At 43.5% G+C, this 15,373-nt stretch overlaps 2 pseudogenes; one reads left to right on the forward strand and one right to left on the reverse strand.

The window, feature by feature from the left end:
- Positions 1-3,744: 3,744 nt before the first annotated feature.
- LOC143389046 (single-minded homolog 1-like) lies at positions 3,745-6,795 on the reverse strand (annotated as a pseudogene).
- A 7,447-nt stretch (positions 6,796-14,242) lies between these two features.
- On the forward strand, positions 14,243-15,066 carry LOC143389009 (thioredoxin reductase-like selenoprotein T pseudogene; annotated as a pseudogene).
- Positions 15,067-15,373: the final 307 nt, after the last annotated feature.

A 15,373-nucleotide genomic window follows, 5' to 3' on the forward strand; every position in this document is an offset into this window, starting at 1 on the left:
AGATTTACATATAGGTAGAGACAAAACAAATACAGCCAACAGTAACATTTGTTTAAACTAGATGATACGTACATGGATATTCATTGTACTAGACTTTCAACTTTTATATTTAAAGATGTATAAGTTTTAAGTTATTTTAAAATAGAAGCTTTGGTTTATCCTGAAAAAATAATGTAAGAATATTTCTTATTTTTAAAATGTATGAAGTCCCAGCCAGGCAGGCATGAAACTCCTGTACACACCTGTAACTCCATTCACTTGGGAGGCTGAGGCAGGAAGATTTCAAGTTTGAAGCCAATCTCAAAGTGAGACTCCACTTCAAAATAAGAAGAACTAGGGGTATAGCTCAGAGGCAAAGTACACTGAGTTCAATCCCCAGTACCAACAATAAACTAGATAGATAGATAGATAGATAGATAGATAATATATCAAAATTATATACATATATAAACTTCAAAAGCATAAAGAAAACTAATAGTCTTATTTCCCTAGAAATTATTTTTTATAGTTTATTTTCAATTATCTTCGTGTTAAGTACTAGTATTTTCCATCTGAACTGTTTATGAACAATTATTACTCAAATTAAAATCAAGAAAATATGGATTCAAGAAAATCATTCAGATCTTTACATGTTATACCTTCCTTTTACTCTCCACACTCTCTGGACTTTCCCCAACATCAACTGCTAATCAGTCTCTATCACCTGTACTCTTAAAAATGAGAGAAGGCCCTATCATATTTAACACTTCAAAATTTGTAGGCACTCCTAATTTATAAGAAGATTTTCTGTGTGGAAGATAAAGCTACCAGAATATGTGTGTCTTATTGAAAACATGAAATGGTCAGTCTTTTGCTTAGATTGCAGGGGGTGGGGGAGAGGCATTAATGAAGAACTACAGAAGCTTCACAGAAACGAATAGAATTTTAGAAAATTCATCATAGTGACTTCTCTCTTCTCTCCAGATTCTTAATATACATTATGGTGAAGAAGATGAAGATGAAGAACATGAAAATGAAGAAGAAGATGAAGATGAAGACGAAGAAGAAGCAGAAGAAGAGGGGGAGGAGGAGGGGAGAGGAGAGAGGAGGAGGAGGAGGAGGGAAAAGGGGAGAGGAGGAGGAATTAAAAAGCACTAGGGCAATCACCACTTGCCTCTAAAATCATCATTTTCCTATATGCACTAATGCAGTTGCTTATTAAAAAACATGGATACTAAATATTTCTAATCATTACTGCTTTTGTTAAATAATAATGACTAATTTTTTCCACATATTGACTTCAACAATAAATTTATCCTCAGGAAGTTATTTAAAAAGAGGGTTTCTTATGAATGTAGTTTGTACCATAACACCACATCTTCTTCATTTGAATGATGATTATTTAAAATCCCCTCCACTTTCATGTCATGAAAAATTCCTTCAAAATATGTGTATTAAAATGCTGAAATATGGAAACATTTTGTATGTCACAGTATTTAGAATTTGGCAGTTTTAAGCACATTGTTTGAGGTGGTGTATTTGGAAAGAATTTACTTTTCATTCTCTAACTTCATAGAGCAGTATTCCTAAAAACAAATGTATGTGGTAGTTTGCTAGTAGCATAGAGAATCAATAGGCATCTATTTAATTTGCTAAGACAATGTAAATTAGTAACTTACAGCCAGATGTGTGATATACACATCCAAAATATTGCAACCTGTTCATTATGAAAATCCTGTCAACATACAGAGCCACTTGATGGCATTTCATCCAAAGCAGTTTCTGCATTTGCAGCCATAAAAAAATTGTTCTAAGAATTTTTATACAAGGAATTGGGGCTGAGACTCACAAAGAGTAATCAATTTCACCCTATCATCTTGTAGGCTTGTGTATACATGCTTCTGTTGTTTATTTCTATTTTCTTTCAAAGATACAGAATGTTCAAAAAATCAATGTGTGCCATACTATTTTTCCTTCCATAAATCATTTATTTGTCCTCATTATATATTTTTTAATCTGAAATAAAGTTGGTTGTCTAATTCTGCAGCTCTGAGAAAATGTGTAAAGAATGACACAGTCAACAGAAGAAAAAAGAACACTTACCCACTGGAAAAAAAAAAAACAGAGTATTTCAAAATGACTCCAAACATAAATTAAGTTTACCCATTGGGAGGTCTAACTTGCATTCAGATCATTTATAGGGGTCTGTGTGACTATATACCCTGCTGTTTGATAAAGAATGATTACTAACCACAGGCACCCACCAGAGGACTGAGTGTTTGTATAATGCTTGTCATGTCTCAGACATACAAAGCACCTTCTTAAAGAATGTCCATTTCCTTCCCATGATAAGCAGACATAATTTTTCACCCTCTAATACTTCTGTTGCTCAGAGTGGCTTATGTTATGAGTTATGCATTGCCATTTTCTCTTGTTTATTTTAATAATATGAAAAATTACATTCATAAAATAAATGGTTTTGTTTCTTGATACTCGAAATAGTGGTACATTTTCCACTCTATATTGAAGTACAGTTTTCTTGCTATTGCAAAAATCTAATAATATTTAACACTATTTACTAAAATGAGAGAAATTAAAAGAGTCTTCTTAATAACAAGCTATTATTCTTGAATACTCAAACCTCATATACACCAAATTCATTTTCTAAGTCGATTGAATTGACTTTTCTTATTAAACCAGGCACCGAGCAAATAGTTTTAATGCAAGCATAATATTTCCAACTACTACATTTTTAATTTGGCAATCTAAAACAATGTGGAATGAATCCAATTCTCACTCACTGGATTCCAAAAAGCACCCCTTAACCAACCACAAAGACAAAACAGCAATTTTACTATCTGGTGTCAGCACTCTCAAGTAGAGAACTTCTGAGGTCCCCTAAAAATCACAAGAACCAAAACCAAACCAAACAACAAAAACAATATTCAGCAACTTCGAACACAAAAGGGTTCTTTATAAAGGCTTCAACCCTAAGCAATTCCACTTTCACAAACATTATACAGAACATAACATGCTTTCCTCAAGAGGTGCACACCCCACCATGTGATCAGACTGAAGGGCCACACCAGCAACCAGAAAGGATTATGGTTTCTAATAAGAATAGTTTGAAAAGAGGCTGTTGCAGCTGCCCAATGGGTTGCACCCACAGGTGGCACCCAGAGCTTAGCTCCTCACCCAGTGAAGTGGTCAGGACCAGGAGGGGTGCCCCACCAAGACCTGCAGCTTATGATTGGCTCTCTTGGCTTCCTGGAAGTTAAAGTCATATCCTTTTGGTCACCTAAGCCCCCTTTGTGGTTCAGGGAAAGAAACACTCTCTCAGAACTCTTAACTTTGTTTGGAGACTCTGGTTAAAATTAAGAATTTCAAACCCTAGATCTGAAAAAGTGAAACAGATGTCCTGTTTTTTAACTGTAAATGGCTCCAAATGTTGGATCCTGTCCTCTTTCTCTCTTTTTTCTTTCTGCTGCATTAAGTTTCATTTAATGCAGAGTTTGCTTAAAAGGTAAGAGAAAGAAAAGAAAGCAAATATGGAGTGCGATGGAAGAACCTCTAAATCTTCTTCTAGAAAAGAACAAGAAAGCCTCTTCAGGAAGATGAAAGTGCTCGACCTGCCTCCTTCCAGCAAAGCCGGTACTTAGGGTTCAAACCAGAATACCCAGATGATCCCAGTCTCTCCTAACCAGGCTGTGCCCACCACATGCTTTCTCTCAGAGACCAGAGTCCCGCGGAGTGGTCGAAGGGGTCTCAGGCTTGCACCCCCAGGAGGACATAGTTAACGCTGACAATGCAGTGTGGCCTGGGCGACAGGCTGTTGTGCACCCATACCCAGGAACCTGTAGTACTTGGTGGTCACCTGCCCCTTCACCAGCACTGATGAAGAGACAGAGGCAAATGGTGGTGAACCAGCTTGACCCAGACTTATCCCAAATGCCAGGTGGTGAGAGTGCGGACCCCCTGTGGGCCTTAATAACTGCGCCTGGCAGGAGGGAGAAACAAAAGGCCAATTCCCAAAAGATGGCCCTGTTACATGGTACCAAGATGCCGGGTACTCTTTATAGGCATGCTAGTGCATGACACGTCTCTGGGCACATGTCTGCACCTTTAGCAATGGGGGGAACGGATAAAGTTGAGAGTTTCCCTGAATTCGCCTAACTATGGAAGGAAGAGCCTGTGTAGATTAAGCTCAAACAAACTATATGAAAAGCCGAGATGTGAACTGGGAATTTATCTCAGTGATAGAGCACTTGCTTGCATAATGAACGCAAGGTCCAGGGTTCAACCCTAAATACCAGGAAATTTCTGTAAGAGTCAGCTTAGGAAAGTTAACAGCCTCGATTTTTGTTCACTACTTCAGTGATGTTTGCAGGTGGGGAAGCAGAACAATAGAAGATTTTTTGACTAGAAGCGCCCCTTTCACCAGAGTTAGGACGGGTGTAATTTAGAGAAACAAGATGAGGCCCAGTGTGCCAGCTGGCCCTCTCTGGGGCCTCACACACCACCAGGGCCATTACCAGGATGAGGGTTTCTTTCAGTTGGTTTGCGTGTTGTTAGGTTTCAACTCCCCACCACCCTGGGGAGCGTCCAAGGTTGTTTGGGTGCAGAGCAGAGTGTTCCTTACACAGATGGTGAGTGCAGCGCAGGTGGAAAGTGTCACAGCCATGAATGTGGTGGTACAAAGTCTTCTCAATCAGGTCCTGAGGTTCATACCCCATCAGCTCTACCACCCTGTGGAGAGGATTTTGGGTTAGATGAGTGCCCCGTGCCTTCAACTCCCGACCAAACACAGTCTCAGACTTGGGTGCCTGCTCTCAGTTCGAAGAACCTGGTTAGTTGCCTCATCTGCAGAATAGGCTCATTCAGATCAAAGGGAATCTATCTGTGGCTAAGAAGGGTTTCATTACACTAGAAACAGCCCTTTGTGGTCGTGCCCACCCACCTAGAGTCCAGAAAGATGAGCTTCATGTCCAGGCTGGCTGGAAACATGAACAGGTTACTGTGCAGCTTGATCTCCGTGACAGCGCTAGGAGGCAGCGAGTCACCCACGGCCACCAGGCCCACATTCTGGTAACAGCTGTACAAGGGGGACATGTCCAAGCTGTATTGGCAGATCTTCAGGTAGCCACGGCAGTGACTGACCTGTGGCAGAGTGGGAGGGCAGGAGACTCAGGAAGAGCTTCAGAAAGATGAGGAGGGGGTTGAAACCTGTTTAAACTACTCAGCCAGAAACATTGTCTGGGCCACGCCCTTCTGGGAAGGGGCCCAAAATTTTAGGACTCTAAAGTGTCTCAAGAGAGTGACTGCAGGTCAGACTGAACTCACATGGGAGCTTGTAAAAGTGAAGATGCCTGGACCTCCACCAACCCTAATGTGCCTTAGGACGTTCATCACATTCAACCTGAGAACCATAGCTTTGAGCTGAAGCTCTGATTCTTAACCTCTTTAGAGGTCCAAATCTGGCCCTAGGCTTGAAATCCTAGGAACCCATCAAGGGTTCCTCACCACTTCAGAGGTTCTCAGTATTCTTCAGACCCATCTCTGAGAGGCCTGTGGCTGTGGAGTACTAGGCCAGTCAGACCTAGTCTTTCAGCTTCATTCCGAGCAGTTCATACAGTTCGGGGACTAATAGATCATCTGGACCCACTGCTCTTTGAAACAAATGTACTACTAACTATGGCTCACGCAGGAGCGGTCCCTGATGTGGAAATGACCCTCAGACGCTGCAAATCCTTGTGTCCCACCCCATCCAAAGACACGCAACTGCTGCTGGGTGTCAATCTTTCACCTCATCCACTTACCTTGTAACCCCGCAGGTGAGGCTAGCATTCTGCTTGGCTAAGACACACTTCATCCTCAGGAAGAAGGAGCGCTCGATCTCATGCTCTGAAAGAGAGAGGAGCAGAGGGGAGATCAGGACATGAGACATATGACTGGTTGGTTCCAGCCACGACAAACTTGGGGAAAACCACAAGCTGAGCGCCATGGGCTTAAGCATTGCAGACATGTGTCTGCCTTACCCTGTACAACATGAGAGTGGTAGAGTTGGTGGGCAGTGAGCACTGCAGTCATCTCGATGTGGTCGGCAGGGTGGACATATTAATAAATGCTGTTTCCGCTCAGCTCTACCTGTAAAGAGTATCATCGTCTGTGCAGTAGTAGAATGTCCCATGAAGAAGCTGAAAACTTGATGGTGGTGGTGGGGGGGTCTGTTGGGCCATGAAAACAGGAGCCAGCAATTGGCCCTGAGTTCTGATTTTATTTCTGCCCCTGTGTACACCTCAGCTTCCTTATCTGTGAGATAATAACAATAACTAGTAGTTGTTGTTGTTGTGGTAGTAATAGTAGCATCTCTGGTAAAGATAAGCATATAATCTCTTCCCACAGTATCTGGCTTATTGTAAAGCCTCAAAAAAGTAGCAATTGCTTGGGCTTTGGGTGGAAGCTAATGGATAAGGGAAGTCTAGGAATGAGAAGATCCAGACCTGTTTAATGAATCCCTCCATCAGCTGAGAAGTCTCTAGCCCAGAAATGCAGACATAAAAGGATTGGGGAAGCCCCACCCCTCCTGCTTCCAACTCTGGCTGTAAATACTGCAGGCTGGAAGTGTAGACCACTCACTACCTGAGAAAGTCCCAGGTGAACTGAGACTGTCCCTGATATGTACATGACCTTCCCATCTGGGGCCACCACAAAGATGAAGCCATACAGGTTTTGGGGAGGCAGAAATAGAGTGCATAGAGAGGCCTCTGGGCCATCTGTTGAAATGCAGGCGTCGGGGAAGGCGAAAGTTAGAAACATTCAGACAGAAATGCAGAGAGATAGAAGAGAGAGGCTGTTGGGAAACAGGACACAGAACCAGTCACAAGAGCCCCTCTTTTTTTTCACTCATTCCAATTTTGTAAGCATCTGAAGCATGTAGCACATGAGAAGAGATCCAGAGGAAGTTGTGGACAATGCTCATGCCCCATAGGCTCAGGATTTACCAAAGGGGACAAAGAAAACATGTTTGTAATAGACATGCACAAAAATTCTGGAGATAGATCACAGAAGTAGATTAGGTTCTACTGAAAGAACCAGAGGTTTTCTGTGTCATGCTTGAAGGGCTCTGTAGGGACATTGTTAGATCATGAAAAGAATAATAGCAGGATTTGGGAAAGATCCGATCCCTCCTGCACTGGTCAACATGGATGAACCTACAGTCTGAAATCTATAGAGACAATAAAGTTGGCCAATGGCACTAGAAAGTGTATAGAAAAGGGGCATTTAGGAGATCAGAGAAGGAGAGTCAAAGATGCTTTACAGGAGCTGATGTTTGAGCAGAACTTTGGAAAGGAAGGTTGGGCTAGAGAAGGGAAGAAGAGCATCCTAGGCTGAAGGGATAATGTGGCAAAGGCAGGGACTTTGTGGGAGGATGAATCAGATGTATTCTGAAGTGATGTGTTTGGTGTACTACAGGTGGAGCTGAAAAAGTACACCCACAGTAAATTTTTGAAATTTGGAATGTCAATTTGTGGAATCTGAAGTTGTTCTTATAGGCATTAGGATTCCAACAGAGGTTTCCTAAGAAGGAAAATAACATACTTAGATGTATTATTTTAATCTTGGAAATGACCTACAGAAGGAAGGAAGGAATGGGGGGTGAATAGATCAGAGCAGATTGCTGCAGCGGAGATGGGTCAAGTCTGAAACTGAGTGATCAAAAAAGAGATGAAGAAAGATGAGAATCTAATTTAAAGATGATGCTTGCTGTGAACTTCATGCTAATTGATGGCAGAAAGAGAGTTCAGGTTGACTTTCAGGTTTCAGAAAGGACATTAGTAGAGGGTGATGACATTAACCAAGACTGAAATTTGGAGCAACAGTGAATTTTGTACAAGCAGAAGTTTGGGCCACAGGGCTGAGATTGTGGCCCTGTGGTTGAGCACTTGCCTCGCAGGTGCGAGGCCCTGGGTTAGATCCTCAGCACCATATAAAAATAAATAAATGAAGGTATTGTGCCCAACTAAAAAAATAAATAAATATTTTTTTTAAAAAAGAAGTTTGGGCCAGAGCAATATGCATTTTTGTCTTAGAGATGCTTCAGGGACATTAACATTTTCACTTAAATGTGTCTAGTTGTTAGTAGGAAATAAAGGTCTAGAATTCAGGAGGGGTTCTAGATCTGGATAAGATAGGCAGGGCCATGTGGAGGGAAGAGTTGGAGCAGTGGTGTTGATTAAAATCACCCAGGAGGCTGTGGAGTATTGAGAGAAGAAACAGCTAGAACCTTCTGAAAACTACATCACTTGTGAAACAGACAGTGGTGGAAACATCAAAGAGGAGAATTCAGAGAGGGAGAGAAATCTGGGAAATCAAGCTACTACCTACATTGTAGAAAAAAAGGAGAATGTTACATCTTCAGTGTCACTTCCTTAAAGGTCTTTGCTTCAATCATCTCCATTTTAAACTGTGACCCTAAAACAGAGCCTGCCTCTCATTTTTCTCCACAGTACCTGTCACCTGGTACACTATGCAGTACACCTGATGGGTTTCTAAGGCTCCTCTTAGCATGTAAAGTCTATGAGGAAAGGACTTTCTGATGACATACAATTGATCCTCCTATTTTTTTTAATTTTTTGTAGTTGTAGATTTACAGAATGCCTTTATTTTGTCTAATTTAGGTGGTGCTGAAGATAGAACCCACTGCCTCACACATGCTAGTCAAGCACTCTGCCTCTGAGCTATAGCCCCAGCCCTGAGCCTCCTATTGTGTTGGATGTACAAGTTGAGGGAGGATTAAAAAACGGGCATTGGATTCTTAATTTCAAAATGTGGTGGGGCCTTTGTAGAGCCTAATGGGTAGAAGAGTTGACAGACTGCAGGGATGTTGGAGCAAATGGGGAAGGGAGTGAGCCACTGAAATAAGCAATAGAAGTCAATCCTACCAGAAGTTTGAGGTTAAAAAAAAAAAAAAACAAGAGGAGAGATTGGGCAAGAGCTACAATAGGTGAGGGATTGTTTGGGATTAGGTTCTAAGCTACCACTCTCAGTTGACTTGAATGATAATAAAGAGGGTGTGGGGTAGGGGACAAGTGTCTAACCTAAAAATACCATGGGGAGTTTTATTATTTAAAATATTTGTTCTGCAACTTAAGCCGGCAGCAGGCAATTTAAAACAGTGTGCACTGCCAACAAAAATGTAATATGCACCTCACAGTGGTTCAACTCATTACCTGGGGGTGTGTATGTGTGGAACCCAGAGCCTGGGCTGGCCTGGGGCGAGGGGGAGCCTGGGAACTACGAGGAAGAGATGAAGTTAGTTGCAGACCCAGCTGGAACCGCAACATGTGGGTTAAAGCACAGATGTGCACTTCTACCAGATTCCTGTTATCTTTTTCAGAAATCCTTTATTCCAGATGGTTCTGTGGCTCTGTCTTGGCGGCTTGGCCCTGGGCTTTCAGTGCCAGCGACGGAGAGATGACAAAAGATATTCCCTGCCTTGGTCTCAGCACCCTGATGGAGCCTTGCCCGACTGTTTTCCAAACTCAAAGCCTTGGTTGCCACTTTGCCTCCCTCTCAGCCTTGCAAGTTGCCATCTGCCCATCCTCACCCAGTTAAGGGCTTTAGTTCTACCACCTCACTGAGCCCTGGGAAGACCTAGAAACAAATTTTAGTATCAGAACCCCAGCTCGAGTGTCAGTTGGGGACTAGTTGGCAATTTTTTGTGATTTGTTACACTTTAGCGCAAGAGGAAAAAGCCCCTGATATTATTTCCCAGTCACCCCCACCCAACCTGCACAGTTGGGAAGAGGTGATGTATAAATGTTGAGTATAAATGTTGGCCCCTCCCTGGGTTCTGAGCAGAAGCCAACCTCTGGCTCTGAGGGAACCGGGCTTCTCAGCGAGGACAGGCTCTCCTGGAGTGCTCTCCTGGTTGGACCTCAAGGGACCTCTGCACTGGAGAAGCACCCGACATCACACACTAGCGATCACTTTCACGTAGGTTCACTAGTTTGTTCAAGGAGAGGAGAGACACTCATTTCTCGCCCAAAGTTTTCATCATATTCCTTACCAAGAGGCGGAGGATGTTCCCCCCCATAGCGAACCTCTACCCCCAAAGTGGCCCAAAACAACTGGCCAGGTTCATCTGGTCCCTGGCATCCTCTCTGATTGGCTGCGGGACTTTCTCGACATTCTCCTCCCCTGGATCTGACTTTAATCCCCTTTGAAAAAATCTTTGAGCTTGGGGTTGACTTTCAGTCTGACGCTCACCAGCATCCCTTCCAAATCCTTCATCTTCCTTTTCCCTGGGAGCCCCAACTTGACACACCCTAGTCCTGTCCCCTCTGCCTCCAAAAGGGGACTTTTCTGAAGTCAGTTACTTTGAGGTGCTAACAATTTCTTAGCAATATTTTCGTTGCATTCTTGACATAGAAAGTAATTCCGTTCTCTACTTGTCAGGTACCATCTCCTATTAACAAAGACAGTCCATTCATCTCCTCCATGTTACCACGTTAAGATCTTTTGAGGCTTTGCCAGTTTTTATGGTGATGCCTAAAACAGCAAACCTTGAAGACTCTCATTGTTGATTTTTAAAAATCAATAGTCTACTATATTACCTGTGTACAGAAAGAAATAAGAAGGCAGAAGAAACTTGGGCAGATCTATGTTCAATGTGTTATAGATGATATCTCTAATGGGACTGCTTGTGGAATTACATCATCTAGAGAGTGAAGTCCTTCCATTTTTACATCATTGTACAAGGTTTAACATGACATCTTTTTTTTTTTTTCTTTAGATGAACTTCTTCATTAGGGGCACTTACTTAAAACGAACAATGACAAAAACACTGTAAATGTGGCGCTGGGAAGAATCTTTCACAATAACACAAGGAGTTAGGTTTTTTTTCAAGGTGTTGGCCAGAGCTGCTTCCTAAGCAAGCGATCACAATCCTGGCAACGAGTGACACTGAACGCCCCTTAAGCTCAAATATGGTCGTTCTGGGTGTTTGCACATCTAAATAAATTTACCAATTTCCCCACTGCTCTGTAAACACTGATGTTATGCCTGCTATGAGACTCCTCTCTTTCCCTCTGCTGATTGACCCCTCCTGACTTTTTAGCCTGCCCCGACTTCCCTCCCCAGAGTGTCTCCACCGCCCTGGTTTCTTTTCTTCTGGACCATTCCAGGAGGTCCCTGTCCCAGTCACCTGTAAACCCCCCTTCCTATTGTCTCCTTCCCCTTCGCTCCTCATGATTCAACCAATCTATACTCCTTGATATCTATCACCACATTTTCTTTTCTTTTAAATCACTGTTCAGACATTGCTACCCAGAAGAGTCAGAACGAGTTGACTGCGGAGGCTAACAGGGTAAAGGAAAAGTTCCCTTCAGAGAGTGCCTGGGACGCAGGTGAGCACCCTTGCACCTGAGAAGTCCTGAAACCCCTTGCACAAGCGGAGGGCAGGCACTCGTGCACTTTAGGGGTGGACTGCATCTTCCTTGTGTGGGGAGACCGGCTGGAAGCCCCCAGAAGTGTTGGCAACCTGTGTGTGGGGCCAACAAACATCTTCAATGTAAGATTTTGTTGGTCTCCAGGAGCGCCCACCCTACCCAAATGATCTGAAGATTTCTGGGCTGGGCTGTTGGGGTTGGGGGTGGGGGACACTGGTCTAGGGCGCCAGCCTCAACTGCATCTGGTGTCGGGTTAGGGCCTTATTATTATGCTCCTACAGGGAAAATAAGACTTCCCAAAGGTCAATAAACAGAGCATCCGGGTGCGGGTTCACAGTGGCCTCCCTCCCCCTCCTTATCCACTCTCCACCCACCCCCACCACCTTTTTTTTATTGGTTGTTCAAAACATTACAAAGCTCTTGACATATTATCTTTTATACATTTGATTCAAGTGGGTTATGAACTTCCATTTTTACCCCAAATACAGATTGCAGAATCACATCGGTTACACATCCACGTTTTTACATAATGCCATGTTAGTGACTGTTGTATTCTGCTACCTTTCCTATCCCCTACTATCCCCCCTCCCCTCTCCTCCCATCTTCACCTTTTTAAGGAACCTTTTGCTTTAAGGAAGCATTTCCTTCTCCCTTGGTTTCCTGTTGAAATCTCCATCACCCGGTTGCGTCTGGGTTAGGTTTTATAAGGAACTGGCTACCCTCCTCTACCTGTCGGTCTTCCCTGACATAATACCAGGAGGAACTCGCCCTTTGGGGTGCAGAGGACACTCCCCCAAGCCCGCATCAAGGGTCCTCCTTTCCAAAAGTCTCCAAGTGGGCCAGAGACCCCCTTTCCCTGGACCCCCTCCCTCTTGCCTTCAGTGACAAGATCTGGCACCCAATTTCAGTTGGCGAGGGGGTAATCTGAGATTTTGTTTCTGCACTTGACCTACCGCAGAAAATTCACAAATCCTTTGATTGTCTGTTTAAAATGAGGTGGAAACCAGCTGGCTTGGCGGCGGGATTATAGTGGGAAAAAGATCTAAAGATTCTCTTGTAATTCGGTGAGGCCTAGGGAACAGGGTTTTGCAAAGGAGAAAAGGAGCTCTGTGAGGGAGGCAATAACTAAATCGGGTTTTAGACAAAAGAATTTTCCCCAGATACAGTGGCCGAAAAGTAAGAAAAACATGATCTATTTTGGAAGATTTCCAAGATATGCCACATTAACCTTAGCAGATCAATTTTGCTTCTCCCAGGCCCCCCTCTTTCCTTCAGGTCTAGTTTATCATATTTACATAAGTAGCATTAGAAGGGATGTATCTATTATGGCTCTAAAGGGCTAACTCACATTTCATGTGAAAACCCCGGTAAGGTTCACTGTTGCTTTACCCTTGGTGGTGGTTGAGCCATTTCCATTTAAATACCCCCTGACCCAAGGATTACCTCAATGCACTGACTGCATGGGTTTTGTAATTTCCTGAAAATGAGATTTCTATTTATAAAACAAGAAACCAATTAGTAACCAAATGAGGCGAAGTAGATCCACTAAAATTGACCTAATCCCACAGGCACCATTTAGGCCAGTTCTTGGAGAATGAATGATGAGCCTCAGTCTAGCTGAGCCCAAAGCATCATCCAGCAGTGTTATTGCAAGCAGCAAAAATAAATGGATCAAGGTATTCCTTCTGAATGAACTTCACAGCCTTGAAAAAATACAGATTACAGACCCTGCATCATTGCCGTGTTCACTCTAACAGGAAGAGGTGGAAGGAAAGAGCTTATTGTTTCTTTTATTCTGTACATACAATACTGCCTCAGAAATGCATCCTCCTTGTAGTTGTTCCCAGGACCACTGTCTACTCCATATATCAAGATATGCCTTTTAGCAATGAGGGGATACATGCATAAACTAGAGATGCTGTCCCTCCATTGGACCATAACCTAGAGACTGGGGCTGGAAAGACCCTGGAAGGCACAACTCCTAATTTTTAGTCCCAAGTCATTTGTCCAAACTACCTGGGTCAACAGCAGCGGAGGGTGAGGGGGAGAAGGTTGGACCAGGAAGGAAATCCCAAAGCCTATGCATCCTGCAGAGCCTGTGCATCATTACTGAATGCAAAAACCTGCATTCCTCCGCTGGAGATACCAAGCCACCTAGGTGTTGGGGTTTCCCACCCCCACCCCCACCCCCGCCTCTGAGGCTGTACTCTCTGGGGAACAGAAAGGGAGAATGGACACTTCCAATCGAGACAGAACTCCTGGATCAGTCCTTGGACAGAAGGTCGACTGGAAAACGGGCGTGCACCCTCTCCCTCCTCTGGCGCAGGGGCCCTTCTAAGCCACCCGGCCAGTGTGGCAGAGCTCCATAGGGCGTCAATGACCCTGCCCTGCCAGGCCTTGTCCTGCACCAGTTCCCGGGGACCCCGTAATGTGCGACTCCCCACTGTCTGCAATGCATGTGCCCTGCCTTCCTCTGCCTGCCGCTCAGGGGCCTGAGAAGCCACTAATGTTACTGTAAACGTGGGACGAAGCCGGATGTTCACAGAGCGGACCCTTTCTGTGCCCTTGTCATGCTGCATTCTGCCTCCCAGTTTAGGCTTTCCTTTGGGGACTGAGCCTGCCAGCCACACGTCTGAGCCGCCTACTAATAAAGAAAAACTGCAAAACAAGAAGGGAGGGGAGGGTTCGCCAAGATTCAGACTAAAACTGGGTGTAAATATCTGGGGAGTGTCCCGCATGGTGGCTAAAAAATGTCAAGCGAAGGCGGTCCCAGTCTCCGTCTGAAGGCAGCAACAGCGGCAGTCTCGAGTAAGATGAGGCTTCTGCTGCTTCTCCTGGTGGCAGCGTTGGTCGAACAAGGCCTCGGCCAACCTTGTTGGCGTGCCCAGCAAGAGGTTAAAGATGCATAGGCTACGAGGCCGCTGCTCAAATTTCAGATTTGTGTTTCCTGAGGTTACAGGCGGATGTTTGAGGAGTACATGCGGGTTATTAGTCAGCGGTACCCAGATATCGGAATAGAAGGAGAGAATTACCTCCCTCAACCAATTTATAGACACATAGCCTGTTTCCTGTCAATCTTCAAACTCCTATTAATAGGCTTGATCATTTTTGGCAAGGACCATTTTGCTTTCTTTGGCATGCAAGCTCCTAGCATCTGGCAGTGGGGCCAGGAGAATAAGGTCTATGCATGTATGATGGTTTTCTTCTTAAGCAACATGATTGAGAACCAGTGTATGTCAACAGGTGCATTTGAGATAACTTTAAATGATGTGCCTGTATGGTCTAAGCTGGAATCTGGTCATCTCCCATTCATGCAACAACTTGTTTAAATTCTTGACAATGAAATGAAACTCAGCGTGCACATGATTCAATTCCGCATTATCGATCATAGCCCCACCTATCAGAACTGAAAACTCTTTTACATTAAGGGATCTTTGCAAGAGCCGCGTGACTGACACTATGAAGGCCTGTACTGAAGACAGCCAGCTGTTAGTACAGACCAGATGCTTTTTTGGCAGGCTCATTGTACCTCTTGAAAAACCTCAATACAAAATAGTTTTTCTGTCCTGGCACGTTCTGGAATTCTGCACATTCGTGGAGTGCAATAATACTGTATAGCTTTCCCCCAACCCAGATTCACCCAGTTAATAGTTTGTCATTTTTTTAAAATGTAGACATTACTACTTAAAACTTTTTTCTTAGTCATATTTAAAAAGTAGAAAATTGAGTTACAATTCAATTTTTTTCAAAGTGTCTGTTAAATCATATATATATTTAGTTTAAAGTCAATCTTTGGAGGAATACAGCTAAAGTTCCCCAAAGAGTTTATCAGTAATTTCTAATTTGGTCGTGTCCAATTTATATCATTAGCAAAAAACTGCAGATTGTGCATTATACAAGATTATGGGGGAATCTAATATCCAGAGTACTCTATCAATTTGTTT

This window comes from Callospermophilus lateralis, unplaced genomic scaffold (genome assembly GCF_048772815.1).
Source record: "Callospermophilus lateralis isolate mCalLat2 unplaced genomic scaffold, mCalLat2.hap1 Scaffold_43, whole genome shotgun sequence".
Lineage (NCBI taxonomy): Eukaryota > Metazoa > Chordata > Mammalia > Rodentia > Sciuridae > Callospermophilus > Callospermophilus lateralis.